General features: G+C 41.2%; 1 long non-coding RNA gene across 1 annotated transcript; it reads right to left on the bottom strand.

Moving 5' to 3' along the window:
- Window positions 1-10,619: 10,619 nt before the first annotated feature.
- Window positions 10,620-11,529, bottom strand: LOC119313809. Its single transcript, XR_005152078.1, has 3 exons — window positions 11,418-11,529; window positions 11,131-11,190; window positions 10,620-11,013 (listed from the first exon to the last, which is right to left on the bottom strand). It is a non-coding gene; the product is annotated as an uncharacterized LOC119313809 (long non-coding RNA).
- Between the last annotated feature and the right edge of the window lie 1,264 nt (window positions 11,530-12,793).

The raw sequence follows: 12,793 nt of genomic DNA on the forward strand, positions 1-12,793 counted from the left end.
GCCCCCCGCAAAAAAATGCATATTATAGTCTTTGTGCATGTGTTAGAAAAGGACACCGCAAATATATGATGGTTTCACGCACTGGTAATGGATCAAATGGTGGGAGGTGTGCCCAGACTTCTTGGGAAGGAGAGGAGAAAGATTGTCTACGTTTTCATCTGTGGGGCAGGATGGCCAACTCAGCATGGAGCGTAGGGGACGTCAAAACCGCCTCCATAGTTCTAAAATGATCGGCAGGGACTAGCCAGATGAAAGCTTGGCACTTCTTGGGGGAACCATTGTGCAAAACGACTACCCCGTCTAACCACGATATGCAATTGCCCAGATGAATTGACATAGATACACATGTTCAAGGTGGTTCTGTTAGAGAAAGAATGAAGTGCCACATCAAATTTAAGAGGGTTGAGGACTACATAAGTACATACATGGTGTCCTTAGCTAGAGATCAGATCTCAGCGATGGTCATCGAGGAAAGACGAGGTGATGGGGAAGCTTAATAGTTTAAACTCCGGCCTTCAAGCACGATTGGTTTATCAAGGCTATGCCAAGTGCAAGGTACTTGGGGGAGTTCTAGGTGTCTTTGTCAAGTGTCGGTAAGAAATAAAACGTCAAAGGGCATGGCACTCGGCAATTGCATGACACATGTCCCAACTCGCCGCACTTCATGAACGGGTGACGGCACTCCTCCATTTGTCGAGTGTCTCCTGACGGGCACTTGGCAAAGTAGTCATCTCATTAGCATTGTCCATATTTGTTGAGTACCTGTTAGGTGGTACTTGCCAAACGTTCCATATTTTTGTCCTTATTTCACAATTATTGCCACGAGATTATAAAGAACACTCTGGCAAAAAATTGAACTTGTTTTTTTCTCTTTCTTTTTCTTTCATCTCTTTTATTTTCTTATATATTCTTTCCACATCTCTTTCCAGCCCTTTCTCCCCATCTTTAATGTTCCGGATCAAGGAATGTGGATCCCACATTGTGGTAACTAGCTAAATGTCTGTGCATTGCCACGGACTAACAAAACATGCATATCTCTACTCCGCTATTATTGAAGGGAAGGTTTTGGTTGTGATTCAACGGTAAAGATAATGATCACCATCTTCATATCCATCTCCATCTCCACCAACGAAGCAAGTTGAGGAAAAAATATTGCATCTCAGCCACATATCCATCATCCATCGATGGACCGGATTTCCCCAATATTGTATCACATCAAATTCACATATTTACTAATTAATTTTAACCATCTCCACGACACCTTAATATGAATCATTGTATCTCAGTTATCTCCACTACTATTAAACAAACGAGTTGAGGCAGAACATTGTATCTCAGCCACATATCCATCATCCATCAATGGACCGGATTGCCCAATATTGTATTGCATCAAATTCACATATTTATTAATTAATTTTAATCATATCCCCAACACCCTAATAGGAATCATTGCACCTTAATTAGGAAACAAATCATCACATCAGCCATAATTTCCACCACACCTTAATTAAAAATCATTGCATCTTAATTAATCGTCACACCATATCACATAATTGAAAAACATCAGCCGAAAAAATCACGCGTCACACACATGCCACCACATTAGCTTCTCCTCCAAAACTACCTCACCTCGCGTAAAAGAAACTTCCTACGTACCTGATGCACGTACCACCGTCAAAACATGCGTTGTCAGCCCGCCATGCCTGCATGGCTCTCTGCCATCACATGGCGCTCCCAACTCAACCAATCGCACCATTCACCATCGAACAATATCAATATAGAAAGACTCGAAAAGGCAAATCCAATTTATCTCGGTCATCGAACAATATCAATCCATGAACGCATATTTAGCATATGCAATTTATATCCAATCATATACAACGTCAATGCAATCACGTAATTATGTGTAACTGATGTACTACCTAAAATAAGCATGAAATTAATTTCCTCTCTAATTGATGTCCTTCTATCTATCTTTTAGGACGGTGATCTCACATAGATGGTGTAATTTATGTATTCGTAAGTACATAATATTTATGTGATTGAATTGAATTGGCACTTGTGAAAACAAGCACCAGAAAACAGCATGGAGGGATGGTGATGAGAGGTGGAGGGGAAAATAAACCGGGGAGGCAAAAATAAACCGTGTGTACTTGCCTACCAACTCCCCTTTTAGGAGTAGATAAGATTGATATTGTCTTGTTTATCAGTAAAGTGAGGGTTTTTTCATGGTAATGTGTGTCTTATTTATATCATCATAAGAATCATAGTACAAGTCATTCACACATCAACCTGAAAAAACTAAAAAGATAATAGAACGTTAGCCTTTACAAAAAGGAACACCAGTTAAGAAACAAATGCAATCAAGGCCGAAGAATCCTCAGAGCGTGACACCAACATCCGTCAGCTGCCTCCGACGCCACCATAGCAGCCACCAAAGGAAAAGATAACGGATCACCTCCTCACCCAAGCTCGACGGCTCGACACGGTCCCATCGCTGATATGCAGCTTTGCGACCTTCAAGGTGGCTCACCAAAGACGAAACCATTATCACTGAACAAATCCGACCGGGGCAACACTGCCAGGACACGCCATCGAACTCCAGATCTGGCACCCCCGGGCGACTAAGACGTTGGAGGTGAAAATCATATCTGACATGCACGGACCATGAACCCAACACACGATCCACCATCTTTCAGATGTCGTCGATGTAGACCACAATCTGCATCCGCTCCTAGACTACCTCCCAAGCTTTGCGCCGGTGCTGGAGCAAATGTCGCCGCCACGCAATCCTTGCTTGAACAGACTGATTTTCAAATCCATCTCCCATAGGTCTGATCGCCTCATGAGGGATGGATTTGAAGAATCTTTATTCAGCGCTGCCATTGCCGCCGAAGCGAAGACGATGAACAATCTAAAAACCTAAACTATGACCGTGTGGATCCGGCGACCCCCCTCATCACCGATGACCGAGGTCGGCGGCGGCAGAGAGCCGCCGGAGGACAGCGCCGGAAGCTTGGCCTCTCGTAGCGGCAGCTAGGGTTCCAGCCGCCATGCACGGGAGGAACACTCTATTTCATTGTGCATGTGTATCAACTAGTCACGGAATCATAGTTGCCGTATATAGATAACCGAAGTCAGAGAATCATATTTGCGGAAGGAATGGGCAAAAGGTCAGGAAAAATAAGGTTGCTTATAATGATATGATTTGCATTCAGTTCTATTTCTATTACCTACCCGGTCAGGTTAAACAAGTATGATGATGATAAGTAATTTTGCTCTTGCTTCGACCGCCGCCTGCGTTCGCTGGAGCAGGGAGCCACCGAGACTCCTCGCTGCGCACTGAACCGCTGCCATCGTCGCCAGCCTGCCAACAATATTACTCCCTCCGTTCGGAATTACTTATCTTGGAAATGGATGTATCTAGAACTAAAATACGTTTAGATACATTCATTTTTACGACAAATAATTTCGAACGGAGGAAGTAGGTAAGTAGTGATTAGGATGACATATCTGTCACGAATCGCTACCTCCAGTCGGCCGGCTACCCCCATACGTGCTTGCGGATCGGTTAGGGATTACTCTGTCACGAATCACCACCGCTGGCCGGGCTCGGCAGACACACACACACACATCTTGGATTGGGTTGCAGTCTGGGAGATTTCTGTAGATTTTGGTGAGCATACCTTGCGGATCTTGGCGTTCCTTCCTCAGGCGGCTAGGCTTTCCTCGTTCGCCTTCCTTCGCGGACAATAAAGGGATGGGGTTCTTAACTCTCTAAACTCTTTTTTTATATATCTTTCGGCAGAAACTACATCTATAACTATATCTATACTACTATTAAAAGAGCAAACATGAATTAGTCTAAACCCACCGAACATAGTGTACACAGGAAAACCAGCACCCTTGGATCTAACCCACTAATTATATCTAAGAGAAAAACTAGCGATGAGACACAGGTTCAGTTTTCTCCATTATATGACCAATTGTGTTATATGAAATGATAGTAAATTTACCCTTTTCCCCATTAGTTTCCCGAGCTTTTGTTTTTCATTAGTTGATATAACGAATAGTATAACTTGATGTACAGTATCTAAATATGTTATTGTTTTTCATTCTTCGGTTTATTGTGTTTTTCTACCACATTTCACATGTGTGAGATCTACATGTACAAACGGAAACCGAAAGAAAGGAATCCACCACCTGGGCTGAAATCAGACCCTCGGTCAGTGTAGACTTGTTTTGAAACGTGGGCTTCTAGAATGGGCTTTGGTTTGAGAAGTACAAGAAGAGGTGGTGGCATGAATTTTTTTTTCAAAAAGAGGGTTTGCCCCAGTCTCTGCATCAGAAAGATGCAGACGGCTATATTATTAATAATCAAATGATCCAACAAATGTCTCGTAGTCTCAAACAAAAGACCATGTGCTCAACACAGAGCACGAAAGCAAAAAAACCGGACAGCCACAACCGGCAGGCAAATAAAACAGATAGGAAAATAAACACCTATCCTATTACATGACCGCCATCCAAACCGGTTGAAAATAGCCCGAGCTACCGTCTCCCATCGGATAGATCCAGTAACCAAATGCTCCCTGGCCTCTGTCGGAGTGAGTAGCGATCACATACGGATGAGTGTAGCGGCCCTGAAGATAACCTGCAAGAAATGAATATTTGTTGCTCTGTTAAAAACCAAATCGTTTCTGCAGTTTCATATTGTCCATAGTAAAGTACATACTCCTACATAGGTGGTGGCATGATGGAACGCCTGGTCGCGAATCTTGGCTTGCAGCGCTGGATCGATCGATTCTCGCCGTTGTCGGCAGACTTCATTTGTAATCCATTGTACTCTTCGTTTGAGCGTCAAAGAATTTCGGACCAAGGTAGCACTTGATTGTCCCAGTGTGTCGATGGAGAGTGTCGGCCCTTCTTTTGACGGGACGGCAGGGACATGCATCGTAAGCCCTCAGATCATGGACGGGGAGGCAGGAGCACATGTCTCACTGTGTGCCAGTGCCATGGTACCCAACAATTCGCACCCCATGATGTGGGTGTGGTGTGTCTATTCGGAATATGATTTTTTTTCAGTTTGACTTCACACTTTACTCACTAGAATTATTATTCTGGTACTTCAGAAAAGATGTTCTAATAAATGTCCTGTTTTCTAGAAACATCTTTGGTCCATCATGGAAAAACTCATCTATATATGTTGGCAGAAAACACTCTACCATCGTGTGGAAAATGTTTACCTATGAGAATACAAAATAATCCACTTTTTTAGGGGAAAAAATGACAAATGTTACAAAGGTCTAGAAGAATACGTTTTACCGTGAAAAAAAGGGATCCACTAGCTAGAAAAATTTATCAGCCTCTGAATTAAGATTAAAGCTGGGCTGAGGTGCTATTCGTGAAACTCGATAGCTCTTTCATTAAGCTTAAAAAATGACGATTGGCTTTGTTCATTAAGAAGCGAGTCACTGAGCCGAACTATCGAGCGCTCGTTCAGCTCGCGAGCTACGAGCTTTTGATCCAGCCCTAACTCCGGTGTAGCTTACTGCAACCCAGGATAGCGCGGGCCCACTACGCGCGTTCGGGCTGGCAGGCCCACTAGCGCGTAGCAAAGCAATCGGGAGTTTGCTTATGGAACCTTCCACCCGATTTTTAGGCACCAATGCTATATCCGGCTTAAAGCAAGAATCGTCTGAAGGCGTGCGTATAGGACCGGCCCGTTAGCTCGGTTCGTTTGCTCGCGCTCAGGTTGCTCACTCACTCCGATTCCATGTACTGGTTTGGTCGAACTTTTTTCTTTTTCTCATCTCTTTTGTTTTTTTATGTTTTCTTTTATTTCTTCACCGGTTCATTTGATTTTCTGTTTTTCTTTGTTTTTCATCAGTTTTCTTCGTTTCTTTCATGGTTTTCATTTTCAGAGCTTTTCTTTGTTTCTTTCTTAGTTTTCACTAGTTTTTTCTTTTTTATGTCAACTGTTTTACATACACACACAACATTTTCTTATACATCAGGAATTTCTTTGTATACACAATTACAATTTTAAAAATACATGATTAATAAAACAAATTGATACACTTTGTATGTCAATCTTCTCATAAACATGGTACATTTTTTGCATACACCAGGAACATTTTATATATACACGTTTAATTTTTTTTTCCAAACACATGATTAAATTTTTTAAACAAATACTAGGTGAATGCCCGTGCGTTGCAACGGGATACGAAATAGTATGGAGTATTAAGAAATGATAATCAAGGTCATAATTCAACTTCATGGGGATTACATTTAACTTCCACCTCTACTATGACCAATGTGCACCTGAAAACAATTCCAGCCTATTTGTTTCCACAGGGTACATATAACTATCTGAATGCATCAAGCAAATGCCATCCTATTTTCTAACATAGGACTGGCTCCATTCATCTACTTGGAGTCTGGGACCACTATATGATATGTTCCTTCCTTTTCATTGACATCTCCAAACACACCCTTTTGAAAATAGCCCGACACTACTAATCAAATGCACTAATAAGGGAATTGGTACTAGTGACATGATAAATACCGTGATCAACACTGTCAAAAAAAAATAACATGATAAAAAATAAACACGAATTCCTTGGATATGAACTATATTAATCAAACGAGAAGTTGGATCGGTGGGATCTTGAATAAAGCTGGATCGGTGACCCCAGATTAAAGAAAATAATTGTACAATGAAATAACAAAGAAAAAGGATATCATGTATGTATCCTTTTGACGCAATGTTCATCATGGTAAATAAATTATGATACTTCTCCACTATGGACGCAAAATGGCGTGGTTGTGATAATGTTCATATGGCTAGCAAAATGGAAGAACAATGAGTACTAAATATTAATAACGTGATTGTGATTGATGTAGTAATTATTATTGTAGATAAATAAGTGTCACTTATCTGAGCCAAAGTGGTGCAATGGATGCCGAGTCCAATCTTTTCTATTATTATACTTAAAAAAGGACCAGTATTCCTTTTTGTCAGGTGGAGTGCTTCGTCCAACCTTATGTACACTAGTAGAGTGCCCGTGCGTTGCCACGGGCTCTTGAAATAGTTTGCAAGAATTACATGTTAAATTTCATATGTACAAACAATATAACACAAACATAATTATTGAATAATTAAAGTCCATTTTTTCAACGTAAATTGATAACAAAAAGAAAAATTAAACGACATATCCATGTAACAAACTGAGCGATATTCCAACTAAACATCTATTACAAAACTATCAATATCTAGATGATGCGCTTAAGAAATTCTTTCACAATATCAAGAAAGTTGCCTTTAGCTTCATTCCCACGATGTTTTAGCAAGTATAATAAAAACCGCTTCCTCAAATCATACCCATCCTGCACAAACAATATATGTAATTAGTATGAAAATTTCACGCCAAAGGTCTTAAAACATGTAAAGGATGCGTTGCCATTGGCATTTCAAAAAAAAATACTGGTTGCATATATAATCATAAGACATGTCAATTTTCCAGCTTGGCATAGAAGGTGAGTCTAAAATTTCAAACCTTGCAATATCATTGTCGTTGTTGATTCAAATTAGGAACATCTAACCCTAGCCGCCTCTTGCACCGCCGCCACCTCTTCTTCATCGCGCCACGGCGCCCCGCCGCTGGCAGCCACGATCGCATCTTCATCAACCCTCCCCCTTCCCGTACAACCTACGCCCTAGACCAGGTAGGATCCTAGCTGCTACCACATACAATTTATAGTAAATTTAACATGAAGCGAACCCCAATTACAGGGGAAAAGGAACATTACTTCTGAGAGTACATGAATTAGTAACACACAATTTTCTTTGTCTGGTAGAACATGTATTCAACAAGTTGGAACCGGGACCAAGACGATTACAGACTACATACTACAAACGTCACTTTTCACCCACCAAGTCTTGAAAACTTTGGATATAAGTAGTATGAACTTTAAGGGGTCAAATCCTCAATGCACTGCTCGCTCCCGTGCTAATCTAATAAAAAAGAAATCAGAAAAAGATGCAGGTTTGGCCCCCTATCCTGAAGCTACTACTGTGCTCTCTAGGAACATAGTCTGAAGGAAGAAATAAACAGCACGACATTGCAGTTGAGGGAGGTTCATGTGTACGTACCAGATGAACTTGGTGACGACCCCGTTGGTCTCAACGGCGAGGGCCAGATCCTTGAACCTGAACGCTCCTCCAGGCGCCGAACACCCTTGCTCCCTTAGAGCCGATTCTGCATTCTCGTTGAAATCTTAATACAACAGCAGAAACTGCTACTTTTAGTCAAAAATAAATGCAATTCAAAACATGTTGTGTTAGGCTGTTAGCAATTGATCAACCAATATAGATTGCCATGATGATGTTGTTGTAGTTGAGAGCCACAAACTCCTCACGGACCCCATGACATCTGATCGGACGCCTTGCCATTTCGCCACCCACCACTGCCTATATCTAATGAAAAATACATTAATTGATACTGAACCAAAATGGACAGGAATATTTTACCAACATTCACGTGAATGCTGGCATGTTTGATAATTGAAGATGTTATAGAGGGATATTAAATACAACCAAAAAAATTTAGTCGTGTTAATAGAATATACTACATAAGTTAGAGCATGAAACATGAGATTTAGTTACACTCATATGTGGTGAAGTTGTGGCCTTTTATTCCGTTAAAAAGGATGTCGTGTACTTCCTCCGTCCGGAATTAGTTGGCGCGCAAACAGATGTATCTAGCACTGAAATACATCTAGATACATCCAGACGGAGGGAGTAGGACTGAAGATCAAACTTTAGTTATACAAGTAGAATCTTCGTTTTCATCTCACTTTGAAGGAATAACAAATTGACATTGCACATGGAAAAGGAAACCAAATCAAGAAAAACATGCAAAAAAAATTATTGCAAAAAAGGTGTAAGATAGGGGTACCTGTCATTACTTGCATGCACCTCATTGTCATCTCTCTCAACTGAATAAAATCTGGCATCTGAGAAGATGAAACATGCAATTGTAGGAGTTAATTGCACCTGTTCAGTGAGCAAAATAAAGGGAAGCAAGTCATGGTCCACATGTGTATCAGCCAAGCAAAACTGAACGTTCTATGCACCACTCCCAGCAGCACTGACGCAGAAACACATATATGAAAATCATTAAGAGGACTGGAAGATATACTAAAACAAATACAAAAAGGAAATCATGTACACATGGTTTAAGAACAGGTGGACCTCCTAATAATAGTACTTTGGATTTGGTAAAGAAAAAACATAATAGATCCCTAGTTCGCTACATCCTGAGTAGGAGCATATACAACATTATATGCTGAGGATCTCTACCACCTTACCAAATTTGCATCGCAATTTTTAGAAAACTTGCACTTCTCAAGATAAAGCAAAACAATTTGACAGCTTACATGTTTCATCAATTTTTCTCGTGTGCCCTTAAGAAAAAGAAATATGCAAAGAGAGAAACAAAACCATCACATTTCTTATTTGCGGCCTCCTCATGGAGTCCCAGCCGCACCTCGCTGTTGTCATCTACGAGAGTATGATTGTTTTGTAAAAAGTAGAAACATGCCACCATCTATCAAAACAAATATGTGGTACCCATTGACTACAAAGGGCAGCCCCAGTGCATGTAGCTCCCGCTTGCGCAGGGTCTGGGGAAGGGTCCGACCACTTTGGGTCTATTGTACGCAGCCTTTCCCTACATTTCTGCAAGAGGCTGTTTCCAGGACTTGAACCCGTGACCTCATGGTCACAAGGCAGCAGCTTTACCACTGCGCCAAGGCTCCCCTTCAGCCATTGACTACAATTAAGCAAAAAATTGAGAACTGTTTTAGTCTCATGCCTGAAGCTACAAAACCATGTGGCTTACTACAATATGTGTGCACCTTCATGGCAAAGAAAACCTGCAATTACTCACGAATACATTGATAACCATGGTAGCAACTGATCGCACCGTCCCATAGTCCCTTATAATGTTTCTCAAAATAAGACCCCTATAATAGTCCCAGACTCTCTTTTTTAATATAGGGCCAAGATGATACAAGTGAAAAGAATTCACTCTCTTGCCTCATATCCCCGTAGATTCTTTGAATTTTGTGGAAGCTTGTCATGAAATTCCACTCCATTATGTTCTCTCTCACCATTTCTCTTCTATGACAAGCCTTTTCATCAATCGTTTAATCCCTACATCATTTGTGCCAACCTTACAAAATTAAGCTATTATGCAGCCCAATATATGTAAAAGGAAAGAAAAGGAAGTGAAAGGTAAATAGCTAATTATCTACACCCTAATATATTTCAAGCAACCATTAATGAAATATGCTATATCAATTGTTGCTTTATGCTGCCATTGCAAAAGAAATACCTACAATTTGTTCCATTGAAATGTTATAATCCACTCCACTGGCATGTGACATAAAAATTTCTAAGAAAATTTGCAGGCTAGTTTCAGCGTGCCAATGTGTAGTATGTACTACAGCTGCCTACTACTATCAGAGTATCATGCATCCATCCACCCCAAAAAAGGAGTAAACGCGGGAATTGAGATTGAATGTGGATGAAGTGATCACCTTGAAGATGTGTGGCTTGAAGTGCTCGGAGCAGATCCATCACGTGCGTGCCCCTCTACTCCTACGGCTTCATCAAGATGAAGAGGCTCGAGAGAAGGAGCGACAGAGGTCGTCCCCCTCCCCCTTCGCTGGCAGACCCAAACCATCAGCTAGAACGCGGCTAGGGCGCGGGGAGGCCATGCCATCATGGATCAACAGCAAGAACGCAGGCCCTCACAAGTTGTAAGCGCCCCTGACAACCACGTCAGCATGGTTGAGAAGAGATGGATCTGGGCGGTGGTCTCCGGTGACGAGCGAAATAGAAGTTTCTTGTACCCATAGTAGCTGTGTCGGCAATGGCCATCACAATGAAATATAATCAATGCGCGTCGTCCTGAGTTCTTGAAAGTTTTCACCTGGATTTTCCTGGACCAATGAAGCAAAAACATGCACAATTTCTCAAACAAGGATAGATGAAGTGTGTGAATCAGATGCAGTATTAATACAACAAAAAATAGCACTGTCATCAAAGAATTCACTTACAATCGAAAGAAGAAGCAGCAGCACGATTTTGCTTGTCTCCGTCGGATCTGGACCAGATACCTGCACCATAAAAATACTAAGAAAATGATGGCATAAGAAGATTACCCAGCAATAGAAAAGCAAACTAAATGTAGACGACTGTATCTTTATTGTTAAGATTCAATTAACAGGAATTCCCCGACCATCATGTAAATGAATTGCAAGAAATTTTTCCCGATATTTAATGTAGAAAGCTAATGTTAAATTATATGTTGTGCCATGAACTTATTACAATTTCCTTGATGTACCTGTATCATGGGATCCATGAGATTCATGGCCTAGTGATCACTAACCATGCCAGTCATCTGCTCCTGGGAGGTAACCCACCACCACACTCGTAACCTCTGAATGCAGTTTTTCTACTCCTAGCATTGTCATGGAGATGAACAAAGCGAAATCAAACCAGCACGAGGATAGGAGATCCCACATTGCCCAATTTCTACAATCGGCATCACCACACTTGTAAACAAGATAACAGACATACTAATTCCAGAACATCAATTTCTACATAAACAAAATTACGACATAATGAAATCCACGTCACTGGAGTTAAATTACGCAAATTTGCATAACACTCACGGGTAGAGGATAGCCATCAGTCGTAGTAGTATTGGAGGTTGTGGCCGTACTGGTGTCACAGCTCGATATGTTCAGGTGGGAACCTTTGCAGCTGCTCACCTTGATGCTTCTATCATGTATCTGGAGCTCGGGGGGAGAGGCGGCACTGCTGCTTCCCATCTCCCTTGCATGATCCCAGCTGCCGAGGCACAACACCATCGACCCAACGCTGATGGCATGCTTGCAGCCACTTCCCCTCCTTCGATAGGGAGTCGAGGTTGGGCGCAGAACCTACTCTCTTCTCCTTGGATTGCTTCTCCGTGGGCGACGAGATCACCCTCCGAAGAGGAAATATACAAATGATGACCCTTGGTAAGAATGGAATTTATCAAATCAAGCGAGTCAAGATGTAAACCTAATTATATGATCAAAATAGAACCATTAAACAGTAGGCGAGTCAACATGATTTTAACTGACAAACTTCAAGCAGAACACAGTTTATATAATTGTATAATTTTGTCATGAAAACTTGCAAACATACTTCCTACTTGTCTTCCTGGGAGATAATCAACCTTGTAAATATTCATCCTGCTGACATGACTTGTCATACTAATCAAACTGTACTTAATCAAACTGTACTTGACATACTGAGAATCCACCATGTGACTTCCACTTAGAAGGTTCTCATATAGATGGACCGACGAGACAAAATTACGACAGGTTAGACCAAAATACAGGAAATATTTTCCTGTCAAAGGCTCCACCATGTGACTTCCACTTAGAAGGTTCTCATATAGATGGACCAACGAGACAAAATTACGACAGGTTAGACTAAAAAACAGGAAACATTTTCTTGTCAAAGGTAATTCAAAATTAAAGAAAGGAAAATCACAGTCTCTCGTTTTGCCAAAATTACTGTGTCGACCTGATTGTTTTTTAGAGGCCCAAAATTTGCTTGATTCTTAATAGATGACACGGTAAACTGACTATAAATGTCGTCAGTTCATACGACAACCCAATGACTAACAATTAACATCTCTCTATATGCAATATGATTTCAGAGTGA

The sequence above is a fragment of the Triticum dicoccoides genome, chromosome 1B, assembly GCF_002162155.2.
Source record: "Triticum dicoccoides isolate Atlit2015 ecotype Zavitan chromosome 1B, WEW_v2.0, whole genome shotgun sequence".
NCBI lineage: Eukaryota > Viridiplantae > Streptophyta > Magnoliopsida > Poales > Poaceae > Triticum > Triticum dicoccoides.